The 14810-nt window shown below is 42.1% G+C and overlaps 1 protein-coding gene across 30 annotated transcripts in view; it reads left to right on the top strand.

Moving 5' to 3' along the window:
• Nucleotides 1-4831: 4831 nt before the first annotated feature.
• The window catches only part of KIF1A (kinesin family member 1A), a 111089-nt gene continuing 101110 nt past the window's right edge, over nucleotides 4832-14810 (top strand). For 5 of the 30 annotated variants that reach the window (XM_053389709.1, XM_053389707.1, XM_053389710.1 and 2 more), the window contains exon 1: nucleotides 4833-5409. The gene's annotated coding sequence lies outside the window, so the exon portion shown is untranslated. Of the gene's footprint in view, nucleotides 5410-14096; nucleotides 14116-14810 lie in introns of those variants that run through there. The other 25 variants (XM_053389712.1, XM_053389732.1, XM_053389711.1 and 22 more) reach the window with 10 other exon arrangements.

The raw sequence follows: 14810 nt of genomic DNA, 5'->3' as shown, positions 1-14810 counted from the left end.
TGATGGAACTGGTGGGGTTAATCATTAATTGCTTAATCTTTTGCAAATAGAAAGTTACTTTTCTTTCATGAATGACCCCCCCCAATCAATCACTAAGTGTTCAATCGACTATCTCTTCTGTCCACAGTCTATAATATTTTAGGTGTTACAAAAATACAATACAATAAGGGTTTTGCAAAAAGAAGCTCATATGCCTCTGCCAAGAAACACAGGTGGGCAGTGGCGTTGCCACCACTCAGCTGAATGTCGCTACTTTTAATATTTTATTGCAATTTGCCAACAACGTTGGCTGTCCAGTGCGACTTCACTAGTAGTTCATAAATAATGATGATGATGGGCAATTTGGTCCATAAGGACCAAGCAGATATTTGCTCTGTGGCAGTTGCAGGGGAATCTTAAGCAAAGCAAGTGACACAGAGTAACAAGCAATAAAAACAATCCAGTAACAATTCAGAATTGAGATGGGATTTGAACCAAATCTATCCAATTCATTTTGAAAAGTTGCCGTGGGAGACCCTGTACTGCATTTGCCTTTAAAATGCCTATCCCCTTTAAATTCTGGCTAGCATTGTGCCCAGGCTATCCCATCCCACTCTGAAAGCAATTAAGACCCCTTGTTGGAGATACTTAAGCAGAGGCTGCATGTTTACCTCTCAGGGATCTTGTAGTTGCAAAATTCCTGCAACTGAGCAGGAGGGTAGGCTCTAAGACCTCGAAGGTATCTTCCAACTTTAAAAATGCTTGATTATGGAATCAACTGATTATGGAGCAACTGTGCCCCTTATTTGACAATGCACTTATCCCTTAACCCTGCATAAGCCATCCATTTCTGAATAGAAAATTCTGGAAAAATTGCTTGGATGGCTCCATCAGGGTCTTTATTAATGCTAAAGTTATGTCCTACTGCTGGCAATAAGGGATGGCTTGCTTCCATGCACCATGGCTGCCTGATTATAAGAGCCATTACTGTCTCTGTGGCTTCTGGGTCCTGGGACAAATGTTTTACAGTAATATGGAGATGAGTCCTGCTGTAACCAAGGTGCTCTTGTGTAAGCAGTTATCCTAAATGTTGGTAATGAATTCTCGAAAGCAGACACCTCCAATATCCTACCCAATTTAGTGCAAACATTAATTTCCTTTTCTCTCCTTCATGCCATCATAACAGCAGTTCTGCAACCCTGCCAAACAGGCATTAGATAACAACAGAGCAATGGAGTGGATATATTCCAGCAGGGCTTGAGTCAAACAGGAAATGCTCCAGCTGGGACTAGTGAACTGCAGGGAAACAATCTTCTTCCAGATAAGGGGATGGGGGTGTAATAAAGGCAGAAGGTGCATGATGCAAACCCGAGCAGCCCTGAACACAAAAGGGAATCCACAAATGCTTCTTCTCAAAAGGCTAGTGTGCTGCAGTGATCCTGACTGTTAAGATCTGGGTAGGAAGGGTTATCAGATAAAATCCTTATCTGAGTATACTGACTGGAGACAGACCATACTTTTTTAAACCCAAGTTTCTCTGAGCCTGCAGACTTATTATTTAGGGTGGATTCATAAATGCATGTACGTCATGGAAGGCTTAGAGGACACAAAAGTCAGACAATGCACATCATCTAATTGAATAGCTCACCACTCATTAACTCATAACTAAATGTTAAATCTGCCACCACTGACAAATAAAAGGTTTTGAGATATGTTTTAGTGATGAGAGGATACAAATGTGCTTTCTCCTGTGAAGTCAGTCAGGTTTCCCCATGTCCCTGAAGTCTTTTTCCTGACAGATACACTTATCAGATGACTTCACTCAGCTGCTTCCTCAGAAAAAGATCAATTGTATTTTTTCTTTCCAGAGAAACCATTTTGGTTGGTTCATTTTTTTGAGGATAAATGCATGAGGCTACAGAAGCAATGAAATCTCAGGCTATACCAGAAAAAGCTGACCCTAGCATATATGTGTAGTCCAGCTTTCTTCCTTCACAGTGGTCAACCAAATGTCTGTAGGAAGCCTGCAAGCACTGCCTGGGCACAACAACACTCTCCCTTTCTGTGGTTTCCAGCATCTGATATTCAGAAACATATAACTTCTGGGAGTATTTAATTCTTACTGCTTTTTTATTTATTTTAAAGCAAAAATTAGTTGCTTTTAAATTAGTTATAAGTTGTTTTAACTGCTTTTAACGTGTTTTAATTGTTGTAACTCGCCCTAGGACCTTAGGATGAAGGGCAGGTAATAAATTTAAACAACAATAAAATTTATTATTATTTTATTTTTTTAAAAGGCAGCCATAAGGAAAAACTTCAAAACTTACATGGTCACAGTACCTTTAATGGGACCGATAATGATAGTAAAAAAATTTTTTTGTATATCACAAGAAAGCAAGATAAGGTATAGAATTTCTCCTTGTAGTTTGCTTTTGAAATGCGGTAACTTCGTTCAAAAAGAATATATGAGAAGAGTGTGTGACCAAGGGATGACCCGTATGCTGTTTTCAACATCTGCTAGCTAGGAAACTTGGATGTAAGCTTCTTTTCTTATTGGTATAAATGAATATTTCCATCTGGCAGGAAGGTCAGTGTTCTAACTAGCAAATGCCAGCCTGAGTAAAATTGGAGATAAAGCTAAAAAGATGCAAAGCCCAACCTCATATGCCCTTGCTGTAAATAGTGACATGCATGCTTCAGCTGAGGGAGATACACACGTCGTAAGCAGTTAGGTCTGCAGCAAAGACAAGAACTGGATACACTTTTTAGATGACAGAGATAAAACAAGCAAACAAAAAGCTTCAATATGGACCAATATAGTCCTCACTTTTAGAATACTGGGGAAATGTCTGAGATTCAGAAATGGTAGAGTAAGCAAGCAAAGTGGAAAAATTAAGTAATTAGATGTGATGAAGAGTTTGGGACAAAAAGTAACAGGTGTTATTGGATGCGCACAATAATTGATGCTGGGATGGGCATAGGATGCTATTTTCCTGAAATTAGAAAAATAAGTCATTTATTAAATACATTTTTCCTGTATCAAGTGGATTATTTATGTTGAAAGTTATTGGTAATATTTTTGAACCAAACAGAAATAAACAGCTTTCAGATACAGTTTAAAGCAAGGGCCAACTTTAAAAAAGGTATTACAGAAACAAAATAACCCTACAAAAGATAAACGGTTTAGCTCACAACACTGCTTAACTTGTAGTAACACCAAACAAAATAAGTGATCACTAATTAAAATTGTCCCCCACTGTTTATTCAACTATAAACATTAGTTGATTTAATTTACCTAATTAATCTATGAACTCTATCCAAAGTGCTAAGAGATCTTGTTTGGGCTCGTGGCTAAGATTAACATTGGTATGGGGGTTGTTCTTGGGTAACACCCTGCTTTGCTTATGAGAGCCCTGGGCAAATTACAAAACAGAACTAAAAACCCAAGGTCCATAAAATACAGTAAAACAAAAATGTAAACAATTATCCACAGAATACAGTATTGTTTATTCATATGCAATATTTGCCAAATTTAATTTACAAAGCAGTTTACAATTTAAAAATGCATGTACAGTGGTATCTCAGGTTACATACGCTTCAGGTTACATACGCTTCAGGTTACATACTCCACTAACCCAGAAATAGTGCTTCAGGTTAAGAACTTTGCTTCAGGTTGAGAACAGAAATCGTGCTCCTGCGGCGCGGCAGCAGCAGGAGGCCCCATTAGCTAAAGTGGTGCTTCAGGTTAAGAACAGTTACGGACCTCCGGAATGAATTAAGTACTTAACCCGAGGTACCACTGTACACACTACGGCTGAAACCAATACCAATATAGCAAAACTAAAAAACCCATATATTAAAGCAGTCAATGGAATATTTATTTCATCAACGTATATAGTTCATTTAATACATAAAAACCTCCAATCTGTGATTTAACAAAATGACACCCTAAAATCATTAAGTGAAAATTCCAATAAAACAAAACACTTACTTTCAATATCAGAATAAAAATCTGGAGACAAAATACTAAGCAGTACAATATAAAAATTAAGCCAGGAAATGCAAGCAATTTTTAAAAAGAAGTTCTAAAACATGCCACAGTTGACCCCTCTTGGATTACAGGGGCAAGGGTTCCAGAGGGTTAGTGCTACTGTGGGAAACACCTGCTTCTGCTTTGTCACTAGATGACAATCATCTGTGTATCTTATAGAAGGCTCACTGTTGAATTCCTTCCTTTTAAGGAGCTTGATTAATGGATGGTCCAACCTTTCCCTTTTAGAAAATGCTGGATATTTTGTAATTTACTGAAATGTTGTGAACTGCCCTTAGAACCTTGGGGTTGAAGGGTAGGTTGTTGTTGTTGTTGTTGACATTATGCTGCTACTGCAATGATGATTTGGTTCCTAATACCAAATTGGTCAAGGCTAGATGAAATATATCCCAAGAAGACCAGAGGCATTGCAGAATCATCATATGAAAAATTGAAAGGTTATCAACGTATTGTGGCTGATGCCACCAATGCATACAATATTAATTCCATAGGATCCCAAAATGTGAACTCTGCAAAAAGATTTGAGCACACAAACGTGGCAGGAGATCAGCTGTGTTTATTTGATTCTGCTACACACCTGCTATATTCACATGTGATCACTTTGCAGCAATGAAGACCAAAAACGCCGATTTTATTTATATATATATATATATGGCTGGCGCTCTTGGGTTGTTTTTGTCATAACCCTGATTTAGTTTCCTTGCTAACGTGTGTGCAGCGGGGCGGCGAGGAATGCAATTTTCGAGCACCAAAAGCGCGTTGCTCTGGCCCTGTGTGGATGCGCAGGCTGGGGATGATGAGTCAGATCTCCTGCGATAGAGCAAGTGCATGGATGCGGTTGGCACGGATGCCTGCCGTCTCCATTTTCGCTCGCTGCTTTGAGGAGTCATACCCGGAGTGGGCGGGGAGGCGCTTGTGCTCTGCCCAGGGCGAAGACGGCTGCCTCTGCCGGCTTTCCCCCGGGGCCACGCATCGCAGTTCCGCAGTGAGCGGGTCGGCGGCCTCTGGAGCGCCCAGAGCAGGCGCGCCTCCCTCCTCCCTCCCTCCGGAGAGGCAGCATCAACAGCGGCAGAAGCCGAGCGCCAGCCCCGCCCTTCTGGCGGCTGCGGTCGACAGGCTCCTCTGCTCCGCCAGCCAATCAGCGCGCTGACAGGGCCGAGGGGCGGGGCGCGCAGTGAACCTGCAGGAATCGAGCATCCCCAGAGAGCGCAGCATCAGCACCACAAACCCGGGGAGGCGGCCAGGCGCGTCTCTTCGCATCTCGTTCCATCGGGCAAGCGGGCGCGCAGGCAGGGGCCGCATCCCGGAGCCTCGCCAATGCCAGCGCCCGCATTTCCCAACCGAGGGCGGACCGCACGGAGCCTCTGAGCCCGCAAAAGGTAAGCCCGCAGCCTTCCATCGCCTTTTCTCTTGGTACCCCCCGCTCCTCCTCCTCTCTCGCCCTTGGAGCTGCCTCGCCTTTTGCAGCACTGGCCCTCTAGCGGCCCGTATCCGCGAGAGAGAGGCCTCGGGAGCCCTCGCAGGTCCTCTCGCAGGTCCTATTCATTCTGCTTTGAATGCAGCTGGTAGTTGCGCATCTCTCCCCCTCCCTTGCGGCTGGCTGGGTTTCAAGAAAGGACAATGGACACCAGTTTCCAGCCGATGCTGCTTTGAATTCTCTGGGGGAACAATCACGGGTGTGTGTCTGGCGCTCAGCGTGTGTCCAATCATGGGCCCCAGCATCGGGCCACAGCTTCTGTCCCTTGGATGTGTGAGGCTATTAAGGAAAGAGCAAGATTTAAGTGACAACACAGGTTCTGTTATCTATTTTTCTTTCCGTTGGAAAGCGCTGTGTGTGTGTGAAGTATGAGGGGGTGTTATGGCCAGTAATGGTAGCAGGTAAGAGAACAGTCAGACTGGAAAATGATGTTAGGAATTAATGGAGACAGGAACCATCCCTTGTAAAAGGAAATGTGATGTTTCCAATAAAATTCAGTTTAGATTGCAGTGATAACCCATTTGCTCAGACGCAAAAGACAAAAACACCCACCAGGCACAGCTTTTATTGTGATGCCTGGCTAGTTTCCTGTGCTTTCTCCACTTGCTTATTTTTCCTAATCCATCATAGAGAGGGCAGACGCCTTTCCCCCTTGATCAGTCTGTGTTGCTCTGTGAGAAAGAAGAAAGACCCTCTTATTGTCTTTCAAACCAATCTGCAAGCTTCTGAAAAATGTCCAGCTAGGCAACAGAAATGCATTGCTAATAAACACCACCCCACCCCACCTGCCCCTGCGCCAATGGCTGTGACACAGGGACCATGGAAAGAATGCAGAGTCATGGGGACTGGGCGAGGGCTTGCCAGCCAGCCAGCCAGCCAAACCTATGTTTTGAGCACCCCATAATTCACACTTATTTGATTCGAACCAAACCCTGCATCCTTTTAATGAAAGCACATTTGAGAGACAAGGGCGGGAGGGTGAGAAGGAACTATGTCTGTTGTAGCAGTAGCAATAACATTCCAGTCTCCATTTCCTGCACATGCCATGGCTCCCAATTTCTGTGTGGGTGTGTGGAGAACCTTGGGAACCTGTGGCATGGCATATATCTTTATAAAAATACAATCCTGTTTGATGAAGATGGAACAATGTTGGCTGCAGCAAAACAAAGGTGGGTACATTGTTATCTGTCACATTTGAGGGGAAAGAAGCTTTTAGCTAGGGGCAATACTTTAGGGGTATATATATATATATATATATATATATATATATATATATATGACTGCTCTGATGTGGGTGGAGAATCTATCTGGGTGTCAGCCATTTTATAGGGTTTAGAGCCCACACTGCTGTAGTATCACTGGATAGGCTTGTACTATAGCATCCCCCGGTCTTAAATATGTCCTGGATGGGGGTTTGTTTGGGTAAAGGAGAGGGTGTGAAAAATGGACACTGACTCCATGCTTAAATCTAGCACCTGCCTTGAGCACCACAAGGTCCTTTACTAGTTCTCTTATAATCCCAAGCAGAGTAAAACCATAATGCTTTTGGGTGTCAGATAGAAACGGTGCATCTTCCTGAATAATCTTGAAAAGACAAAAGGGCCTGCGGGCATTAGATACATGGCAGAGGTGATGACTATAAGCAGGGAGGGGGCCCTGCTATTAGTGTGGCCTGCTTGGAAGTCAACCGAGGCCATCTTAGGAGCAACATGACTGCTGACAACATGGCTGAATATAATGACTTATGCTATTGTGCCAAGGGCTTTGAGCAAGAGACATCTCTTCCCCCATCCCCAGCCTAAAGCATGTCCTCTATGAAGTATGCTAAGGAAAAGGAACCCTTTATACTTCAGCAGTATAAATTCAGAGTTGGAAATAGAAGTGGAAGGAATCTGTGCATGTCATAGCATGAGTCCTCAAGGCAGGCAGTTGCAAACAGCACCTCAAGGAATACGAATTTGCTGCAACGCTCGTTCCTTTAGGGCACAGAACAACAACCAGGTTTTGCCACTATTAATAAGAGATGAGGTGGCTGTTTTAGGGTTGTAAGCCTCATGAAATAGTTCATATAAGGAGGGAACAGGACCTGTGGTTCAATTAGATAATTTTGGGCTCTGGGCTTCATAGTCTTGTGGGTGGGGTGCCCTCTTTAGATAATCTTCTGCATTACAGTACTTAAAAATGTTGTAAGCCAGGCTTGCTGCATTTGGGGGCCCTTCTGTTCATTCTGCTGAGTACCTGAAGTCCTGCCCTGCAGCACCACTGAAGAGGAAGTGCTGACATATGATCTGGATTACGCTCCAAAATTTCCAAAACTAGATAATCACCATTTACCCCCCCTTTTTTTTACTTCTGCCCTTTTTTAGCTTCCAGTGAAATAATAGGGAGCAGGTCACATGCCTTTTTGTTTTCTGGATGATGCAAACACATGTTCATCCACACTGGCCTTTTGACAAGGTTATGGCCTGTCTTCTACATCTGCCATTGCAAACCGGGGCACAGAAGTTTTTAATAATCAGAAGTTCAGAGCATTTCTTTTGGCTCAGCTTTAGTTTGCTTTGGTCACAGTGTGACTCCTGTGACCTGCCATTATGATTTGCTATGGGTTTCTTTTGATATATCTCCTTGCAACCTTATCTTCCTTTGTCTCTTCCATGCAAACTCTTCAGCTCACATTGATTTCCTCTATTTGTAGAATGTTGACATGTGTTTTTTCTTTTAGCTTATTAGTGCATTTAATTATTGTTTGAATGTTTTAAAGAGTTGTTTTTAACTGTTTTTTAAACTGATAACTCTATTGCTTTATTATATTTTGTAATCTGCTTTGAGGTTTTATTACAATCAAGAGGCATCTAAATCCAATGAAATACAGAAAATAGATAAAAATAACCAAAAGGCTACTTTAAAGATGAAAACAGAACGAAGTGCAAAAAGCAGTAAGAATGTAAAATGCTGCCTTATACTCTCTTAGAAGAATGACCCATGCTTGCATTATCCCATTAGCAGCAAGGGTCCAGTGGGAGAGTTTTCCCCTAGCCCTAAAAAACACACACTACAATCATGTATTATTATCCCATTCTTTCTCAAAAGTGTCCAGGGCAGTATGCATTGTTCACTCTAGACTTTATTTAGCAACCTGTGAGGTATATTAGATTGAGAGATCAGAGGCGGATTTAGGGTAGCCTGACTGGTTCGCCTGCACTGGGAGGGCTCCACAAGGGGCACTTCAACAATGACGAACAATGGAAAGCCAGAGGCAGGGGGCATGCTGAATTTCGGCGTTGCACAAGGTGCCCCTGAAATTTTAAAGCCCAAAGTTCACCACTGGAGAGATGCTGACTGGCCCAGGGTCACCCAGTAGGTTTTGTGGTTGAGTGAGGACAGAGGCAGATTTAAGGGGACACGACCGGATCACTTGCACTGGGCACAGAGCCTCAGGGGTGCTGTTGGGGGCTCTACAACTATGATTTAGAACAGAGTGCTAGAGGCACAGGGGCACTGAATTTTGGCATTGTACAGGGCACTGCTGAAATTTGAGACCCCAAGATCTGACAATGGTGGGGATTTGAATCCAGGCCGCCTCAGGCATAGGTGGTAACCATGACGTACAAAGTGGCACTAAAGTATAAGTCCTTCCTCTGTCTTTAAAGGTGCAAGATATAAGCTATATAACACTGAGTAAAAATGATTCATAATCTGAATGAGTCAACAAAGTGAGATGGTTGCAGGAAAAGGCAAGTGCTATTTTGAAATGCATTAACAAAAGGATTATTTGCACAAAAGGCTCTTTATCACTGATGGGGTCCAGTTCCAGATATGCCATTTTGCAAAGATTCGTGTCTATTGAGGAGCAGTAAGGGCAGTGAAGATTGTCCTTTGCCTCCATCACATCTTCAAGTACCTGTGTAGCAGAGAGGTTGTTTTGTATTGCCTGAAGCTTTTTAATACCTGCTCCAGGGAATGGAGTTTTTGACCATTTGGAAGCCCACTATGATTTGTTTGCAAGGCACTTTGAGAGCAAAGTGGCTCACCCCCATAGCTATCTTGATGCTACATTTACTGCATTCTCCCATGAGGTATCCAGTGCAACATCTACTTTGAAATCATAGGTTTCAGTTTATATGGCCTAATTATGTGGACAAACTGCTTGCAATGATGTACCCAACCATGTGTTCCTCTTGCCTCTTTTATCTTATTAAAGCCTGCTGACCAGGTATGGTTAGGTGGCTTCAGAGTGTAGTCAATGTATCCTAGCAGAAGAGAGTGGTCCTGGCTGTCTTCAAAGAGATGGTGATTCAATCACTTCTGGGGGGGGACCCCTCATACTGGACCCTTGAGTTTGTCACAAATACCTTTGAGGGAAGGTAACCAAGAGAGTCATGGTGGGACAGTTGCAAATCCTCAAATAATAATCTTGGCCCATTTCATTCTGGGTTGATGGGACTGAACCGGCCTTGGTTGATGGGTGGCCTTTAATGGGAGAAGGACAAGGGGAGTGCAACCCTGTTATTCTTAAATAGTCTCCCAGCGGCTTTTGACACCATCGTCCTTGGTATCCAACTGAACTGGTTGGGTGAGATGGCTTCTGCGGGCAATGTTTTATATTGGTTCTGATTCTGTCTCCAGGGTTGGTTTCGCAGAATAGCATTGGGTGTTTTTTTTGCTCCCTGTACATTGTGCTGTGGGGTGCCGTAGGGTACCATCTTATCCCCTATGCTATTTAACATCTACATGAAGCTGTTGAGATCAGTTGGCAAGAGATTTGGGGCAAAGTATAATCAGTATGCTGGTGATATACACATATCTGTTTCTCTGTAACATAAGAATCAAGATAGGCCATGTCAACCCTGGACCAGTGCCTGGACTTGGTGGTGAGCTGGCTGAGGGCCAGCAAACTGAGTCTGAATCACAACAAGATGAAAGTGCTGTGGGTGAGTGGGTCTCAAGTCCAGATAATTGGTCAGTTGCCCACTTTGAATGGAGTCATATTCTCCCTGAAAGAGCATATTAGTAGTCTAGAGGCCAGGTGAACACAGTGGATAACAGCAATCAAGCTATGCCAGACAAGAAACAGCTGAAGCTGGTAAAAGGTACTTTTACCTCCAGATTGGATTACCACAATGCACTCCATATAGCGTTGGACCTGTGGTTGGTTTGGAAGCTGCAGCTAGTACAAAATGTAGCTGCTTGACTGCTCACTAGGGCAGAATATCACCATCAAATTACTGGGCAAAGTTAAAGGGGCTGGTAGTGTTGTACTTACACAGCTTGGGGCCAGGACACCTAAAATATCATCTCACATCTTCCATAACCATCTGACCACTGCATCCTGCAGCAGAAGGTCATCAGGAGATCTGGTCTGTACCATGCAGAACTTGGACCTTCAAAGTGGCGGTACCTGGTCTTTGGAACTCCCTTTCATTACATATCAGAGACCTCTGTTGTCTTTTCAGTGCCCTTTGAAGACCTTCCTTTCTCAGCAAACCTTTTAAGTGGAGATTTTTACCCTAGTCTGCATCTGTATTGGACTTGAAATTGTATATGTCATTATTGTCACTGTCTTTATTGTTAAATCGCTTTGGCATGCTTTATGGGACATGATTAATTCATAAATGAAATTAAATAAATAAAAGCAAGCAAATTTGTAGACAGTTGAAAGATGAACAAAGTTTATGAAAAGCAAAATTTTGTGAAGTATTTAAAAGAATACAGTGAATATAAAGGAGAATAACTATTGATCAAGATGACTAGAGGGAAGACAAAAATGGGGAGTTGAAATTGCACCATATAAGACCCAGAATTTCAGGACAGCAGTGAGGTTGGTGGTCACAGATGAAGTACTGAGAATAGGAAAAACAACAACAACAACAACAACAACAACAACAACAACAACAACAACAACATTGTTATTTATTCCCTGCCCATCTGACTGGGTTGCCAGAACTGTCAATGGAGGAACATGTTAAAATAAATTATAGAATTTACTTCTCTAAAGGTTTTCAGTGGGTGGTGAAAGTACCATCTCTTGGAGCTAGTTTGCAAAATTTCATTTATCTTTCAGGGTTCAACTAGACAGCTCTTTGAGTCACCCATATTAACAATTCTATGAACATTATTCCTATTGTCTAGGTTTTGTTAGAGCCTGCTTTGGAGTTATTGTGATCTCCTAAGTACCTCTGAGGTCAAGAAATACCCTCCCAGTTGTATTTCTAGGCACTGTTGTGCTCCACACGTTCAATCTTCTCTTGAGGACTGAGTTCAGCAACAACATGTTTCGCCCATATGAAGCAGAAGGGACTGTGAAGAGTGTATCTGTGTCATCATCAAGCAACCTCCCTCATCACACACCTAAAGCTGGTTTTCAGCTTAAAAACAAAAATTGCCTTCCCCACTGTTTTTTTAAAAAAACCTCAGACAGGGGTCATATGATTGTTTGAATATATGACTGCTGAAGCAGGATGTGTACAACAAACTAAGGAAGTTCCAAACCAGCAAGGAAACTAGAATTTGCTGCGTGAAGGCAAGCTTATAAATATTTAAAGTAAATAAGTAAAATGTGTGTCATTTGAAGAACAAAGGCAAAATGGGAGTCAACTCTTTGCTGCCTGACATAAATGCATTGTAGTCCTTTCTAAGATAGAGACACAAAATGCCAGCAGTGCATTGGTGTTATGCAACTTTACTGTTGCAACTTTTGTCTTCTGGAAATTCTTAATTATAATATTACTTCACTCAATGGTAGAATATTTGACAGTCAAATCCACCTACTCTGAATGGTTCCAAACAGAATTATAGTGGCAATTCTGTGGTGAGCAGGCCAAATGCATATGGCAGAGATGGGGAACCTGTGGCCCTCCAGCTGTTATTGGATTACAACTCCCATCAGCCCCAGCCACATGCTCAGAGGTCAGGGATGATGGGAGTTGTAGTCTAGCAACATCTGGAGGGCCATAGGCTCCCCCATCCCTGATGTAGGGTGCATGTTATGTGTGTGGGGCTATCAACTCAATGCAGAACGAATCAGAATCTAAATATAGGTAGTCTAATATGCTAAAGCTTAGTTGGTCTTTAAGGTGCTACTGGAAGGAAAAAAATTTTTTGTTTATGCTAAAGCGAGTTTGACTGTAATCCTGAACACACTTAATGGGAAATAAGCTCCACTGTGGGCCTTATTTCTGAGTAGGGATGGAAGGATCTCTCAATTTTGGTTTTCTCAGTTTCTCATTTTTCCATTCTTAAATTTGCTTTTCTGCATTTCTGCAGCAATATGAGGATTTTTTAAATATCCTCATGAAAATTCTTCAGCATTTTAGTGCAAATTTCTTCTAACTAACATATTTTGGATGCAGATCTGTATGCAGTTTCTCTTAATATAATGCATTTTTTGTATGTTATTTTCAATTATATATTAATTTTATGCGCACTTTCTTTCACCAGATTTATGCATTTTTGTAAACATTGGTTGGTTGGAAAACTACATTTTAAAAATAATAACTGAAAGTTTTGGGAAGGCACCTCGTATATCCACCTATCCTATCTTGGGGCTGCAGTCCAGAGGGCAGCAAATTCAGGCTGTTGATTATATTTCAGAAGCCTGCCCTGTACCACAGACAAAAATGCTTCACTCACTCCAAAACCTTTCTAGCAGTGTAACAGCTTTGCTGTGTTGGGAACTGCACAATGAGACAGCTCTATTAGAAATGCATGTGATTATCTTAATTACTAATTACTATGGCTCCTTCATGGGTATTCTTTTAACATCTCTGCTTCTTTGTTAGTTTTGTTTTCTGTGTTTTGAATTTCAGGTGGAGGGTGAACGTTTATGGTATCTATTTACTGTTTTTGGTTTGGCAAATGAGGGAACAAACTGCTCCCAACGCTCAAGGTTTGGTTGTCATGTGCAGTGGGCTGGAACTGAGAGGGTGATGCACTGTAGTGCACATTGGCTAAGTTGGATGAAATTCCCTGTGAGACCAAGAAATTGTCACCTTAGTCTCTAGAAGAATTACATCAGTCAAGAGGCACTCCTAGCACTGTCTCATTAAGCCTAACAACAGAACACCTCGCACAAACATAGCTCCAGTAAACTGTTTTATAAATGACATGTGGGATTGGCAAGAAAATGCTGGAGTGTGAAGTACAGTTGTACCTCGGGTTAAGAACTTAATTCGTTCTGGAGGTCCATTCTTAACCTGAAACTGTTCTTAACCTGAAGCACCACCTTAGCTAATGGGGCCTCCCGCTGCAAAGTTCTTAACCCAAGGTACTATTTTTGGGTTAGTGGAGTCTGTAACCTGAAGCATCTGTAACCCGAGGTACCACTTTATTGCTGTTCAGGGTACCAGTCATCCAGCCAGCCATGCTCTTTTCTATGACACTCCATTTCTCTTAGTTTTCAGTTTCAGTTATCCTGACAGTCAGCATTCTGTGCCTACCAAGTATGCTCATTTATTGCTGGGTATTTTCCTGTCCCCCTCATCTTTATTTTTGTCTCCCCTCCCCTTTTTTTTGGTACTTTTGCAAACCGTAGGATTGCCCCAAGCCCACTGATGATGCCATTATAGCTGCATAAGGATCCACACTTGGAGAAAGAGTTTGCAATTTGTAGGTAAAATTCCAACCGTTAAAACCAGAGCCAGATCACTGTGTGATGTATATTAGTATCGCTCCTATGCAGTAAGTGCAATGTTGCTGACGTATCTTGGACTCGGATGCCTTTGACTTGTTAATGAGGTCTGCCCTCCCCCCTCACCCACTCTCTTCGCCATTTTGAAGTATTCTGTTCCTTTAAAAAAGGCTGTTGTTGCATTGGCTCTCCTGGGAAACACACAGCTTCTGTTCTGCATTCTGGAAGCCGCATTCTTGTGAATTAATAAGGGTAACCTTTATTTTCAAGCAGAAGCTGTAGTAAGTCTAAAGCATCTTTATTTAAACATGCCTCCCCAATGCCTTTTTATATGGCATCTACCACTTTAAAAGTATTCTAATTTGGGGTTGCTTATCATGTTTTTGTAGTTTATTATATAAGTAAGCTGCCCTAGTTGATTTTTTTATTTTCAGAAAGGCAGAGTATAAATATATTAGTAAAAATCTATTAGTTAAAGAAAATGTATTATATGAAAATTACGAAGGGTTTTGGGAGAGTGTTCTTAAGAAACTCATAAATGTAAGATAGAACTAAATACATGGATCTTCAATATAGAGGCAGCATTCGAGACATTTACAGATGGGGGTGTTTTCTGGCTGTTAAAGTAAGCACTCTAATAGCCACAAGCCATCTGGGGACTATGGTGTCTCTGCTTG

The sequence above is a fragment of the Podarcis raffonei genome, chromosome 5 (assembly GCF_027172205.1).
Source record: "Podarcis raffonei isolate rPodRaf1 chromosome 5, rPodRaf1.pri, whole genome shotgun sequence".
Taxonomy (NCBI): Eukaryota; Metazoa; Chordata; class Lepidosauria; order Squamata; family Lacertidae; genus Podarcis; species Podarcis raffonei.
Note: the sequence above shows the minus strand (reverse complement) of the source record. Positions and strands in the feature narration are given on the sequence as shown.